This window comes from Morus notabilis, unplaced genomic scaffold (assembly GCF_000414095.1).
Source record: "Morus notabilis unplaced genomic scaffold, ASM41409v2 Scaffold954, whole genome shotgun sequence".
Taxonomy (NCBI): Eukaryota; Viridiplantae; Streptophyta; class Magnoliopsida; order Rosales; family Moraceae; genus Morus; species Morus notabilis.
The window spans coordinates 11,024-15,309 of record NW_010359249.1 but is presented as its reverse complement, the minus strand read 5'-3'; positions in this window follow the sequence as shown (position 1 = coordinate 15,309).

Below are 4,286 nucleotides of genomic sequence, written 5' to 3'. Positions count from 1 at the left end.
TATTCCAGCAACATGTCTAATCTAATCATCTCATTACCTGTGACTGATAAACTGAACAAAGACAATTATGTTAAATGGAAAAGTAATATGAACATCTTGCTAATCTGTGATGATTATAAGTTTTTCCTAATAGAGGAGTGTCCTCTAGAACCCAAGGAAAACACATCTAGGGAAGCCTATGATCGTTCGATTAAGGCCAACAACAAGGCTAAGTGTTACTTGTTGGCAAGCATGAGCGACATGCTTTGCAAGAAGCATGAGGAGATGGAAACTGCTTATGAGATAACGTAGTCGTTGGACGCCATGTTCAGAGCTCTATTTAACAAGGCTCATTTAAATGTTGTCAGAGCCTTCACTAATCAGAAAAAGGAAGAATGGTTCTTCCATACGTGCCCATGTTCTGAACATGATCCAGCACCTTCATGAGGCCGAGATCAATGGTGCAATCATTGATGAAGCTACCCAGGTCTGTATGATCCTAAAAAGTCTATCCCCATTGTTCCAGTAGTTTAAGAACAACTATGTTATGAACAAGATGCACTCAAACTTGATAGAGCTGGTGAATGAGTTGCAAAACTTCGAGTCGACTAACAGTAATGGAAAGACTGGAGAAGCTAATGTTGCTGTTGTAGAGAGTTCTTCTAAAAACGAGAGGAAGAAACAGAGGATTCAGGGGAAAGTGAAGCCCAAGGGTAAGAAAAAGAAGGCAAAGAAGAACAACAAAGGCTCCAACCAAAACTGAAGGGAAACTGTTTCCACTGCAACCAAGAAGGTCACTGGAAGAGAAGCTGTAAAATGTATCTTGAAAAGCTAATGAAGAAGAATGAGCAAGGTAATTATAATTTACTAGTTCTGAAAACATGTTTAGTAGAAGATGATACCTCATCATGTATAGTTGATTCGGGAGTAACTAATCGTGTATGTCTTTCTTTGTAGACTCTTAGCTCTTATCGGGAACTTGCCGATGGGGAGTACACGCTGAAAGTGGGGCAATGATGCAAGAGTTTCGACAAAAGCAGTGAGAGAAGTTAGACTTCGGTTTAAGAACAATAAATATTTAATTTGATTTTTTGTTTTCAGGTTATTTGAAAAATTATTTAAAGTTTCTTTTGACAATGAATTAGTTCATATTTCTCGTAATGGTTTAAATATGTGTTCTGGACGTCTAGGTGATGGTTTATATAGTATAAAACTAATGCCTAACTCACTGCTTAATATTTAAATGTTCAAGGTTGTCGAACCCAAGAATAAAAGACAAAAGATTTCTCATGAAAACAACATAGACATGCGGTATCTTAGACTTGGTCACATTAACCTAAACAAAATTGAAAGACGGGTAAAGGATGGTCCTTTACGAGAACTAAAAGTTAGTGAGCTCCATGTCTGGAAATCCTGTCTGGAAGGTAAGATGACTAAGAGATCTTTCTCAGCTAAAGGTGAAAGAGCCAAAGAACCCTTTGAGTTGATAGATTTAGATGTATGTGGACCTTTAAATGTCTAAGCACGAGGAGGTCATGAATATTTTGTCACTTTTATAGATGATTATTCTAGGTATTGTTATATTTACCAAATGCATAGGAAATCTGAAACTTTTGGAATGTTTTTAATTCCATACAGAAGTTGAAAAATAGTTAGGTAAACCAGTCAAAGTAATCTGATCGGATCGGGGAGGTGAACACTTAGATACAAAATTCACAGACTACTTAACTAAGAACGGTATACTCTCACAACTTACTGCTCCTAGAATGCCGCAACAGAATAGCGTTGCAGAAAGGAGAAATCAGACTTTGCTAAACATGGTGCGATCTATGTTGAGTTATTCCTCGGTACTTACTTCATTCTGGGGATACGCCCTACAGCCGTGTATATTCTAAACCTCATTCCATCTAAGTCTATCCTTAAGACACCTCTAGAGTTGTGGAATGAACGAAAGCCTACTTTGAGACACATTCAAATATGGGGATGTCCGGCACATGCTAAAGGCTAAGACTAGGAAGTTGGAGCCTCATATAGAAGTTTGCCTATCTGTGGGATATCCACAAGGGACAAGAGGATGACTGTTCTATAGCCATAAAGATCAAAAGGTGTTTTTGTCGACAAATGCCACTTTTCTAGAGCATGACTATTTGATAGATTTCAAACCCAATAGCAAAGTTGTTTTGGAAGAATTACTTTTCGATCTGATCAGACCACAACTGGCAAGAGTTGTTGAAAGTAATAGAGAACAAACCACTATTCCTAGTCAAGCATTTGTAGTACCCCGTCGTAGTGGGAGGGTAATCAGATTACCTAACCAGTATACTAGGGAAGCACAAATCATCACAGCTGATGACGGGAAAAAAGATCCATCAACTTTTAAAGTTGCGTTGAAGATGTGACAAGGAAAAATGGCAGGATGCTATGAAGCTCGAGATAGAGTCTATGTACTCTAACTCCGTCTGAAAACTTGTAGATCTACCTAAAGGGGTTAAACCCATCGGATGTAAGTGGATCTTCAAGAGGAAAAGAGGGGCTGATGGAAAAGTAAAGACTTATAAAGATAAGCTTGTGGCTAAGGGTTATACCTCAAAAGAGGGTGTTGACTACGAGGAAACTTTCTTGCCAATAGCCATGCTTAAATCCATTTGCATACTCTTGGCCATAGTAGCATATTTTGATTACGAGATATGGCTGATGGATGTCAAGATAACTTTTCTGAACGGTTATCTTGAGGAAACCATCTATATGGACCAGCCAGAGGGTTACATAGAGAAAGGCCAAGAGCAGAAAATCTGCAAACTACAGAGATCCATTTATGGATTAAAGCAGGCTTCTAGATCATGGAACATCAGGGTTGATGAGGCTATAAAGTCTTATGGATTTGATCAAAACTAAGATGAATCATGTGCCTATAAGTATATAAAGAGAAAGAAACTGGTCTTCCTAGTTCTTTACGTGGATGACATTCCACCCATTGGGAATGATGTAGAATCCATAAGCGACGTAAAGAAATGGTTATCCAACCAATTTCAAATGATAGATTTGGGAGAGACAAGCTATGTTCTTTGGATCAAGACAATTTGAGATCACAAGAAAAAGATGTTGGCATTGTCTCAAGCATCATAGATTGACAAGGTACTTGTCAGATTCCTAATGCAAAACTCCAAGAAAGGGAATTTGGCTTCTAGGCATGGTATTCATCTTTCTATTGAGCAATGTCCTAAAACTCCACAATAGGAAGTGAACATGAGAAAATACTCTATGTATCTGCAGTTGAGAGCCTAATGTATGCCATGATGTGTACTAGGCTAGATATCTGTTATGTAATGAGAATATTCAGTCGCTATCAGTCCAACCCAGGATTAGATCATTAGGTTGCAGTGAAATGTATTCTCTAGTATCTTAGGAGAATGAGAAACTGTTGGTCACCGAATCGAATTCGGATGCGGAAGCGTGGGGGGAGGCGGATTGTGTATAACAAAAATTTTCATAAAACCTTTAAGATACTCTATAGATTATATTAATTTATGCACGAATCAATTAATCTCATTAATTCATTTATTAAGAACTCAATTAGGAAAAATACCTGGAGGCCGACTCGGATGATAACTTGAGTTCTTTGACCTCGAACAATCCTTGCTCCAAAGCTTTGTGTTTAGAAAACCAATGTCTTCCACGTCAATTCCTAGAATCCATGAAGACGTGTGTGTGGGCACACATAAGACAAAACGGGTTAAAATAAACACTCGAATTTCCACAAACACAAACGCATGCACGATGTGGAATTTTTGGAGAAAAATTTTTCCTTCCCTTGCTCTAAGAGAATTTCGGCCACCCTATTCAAATTAGGGCAAAAATTGTTTCAAAAATTGTCTCAAAAATTGTGTCCACAATTTTCTACTACCCTCTTATTTATAGAGTATAAGTCAAACTTCTAGAAGGAATCCAATCTCTATCTCCAAGATAAAACTTGTTAATTATCAACTATTTGAATTTGAAACAAAATCTCTCATTCCCTTATCCTTAGTGTGGCCGGCCAAGATAGGAGATTCTCATCCCTATGTGGCGCCAATTTCAGATAGGGAAGGAAAAGAAAATCATCCTTTATCCTGTAGTCTAATTTTGACTAAAATTGAAATTCCAATTTAAGTCAAACTTAAATTAATTTGACTTCTATATTGAACAACTTATCAAATAAGTTTAAATGGATAAATCTAGATGTGTTCAAATTCAAATTTAAATAATCACATTATTTAAATAATTATTAATTCTCAATTAATTATTTTCGAGTATTTAATTTTAGAATT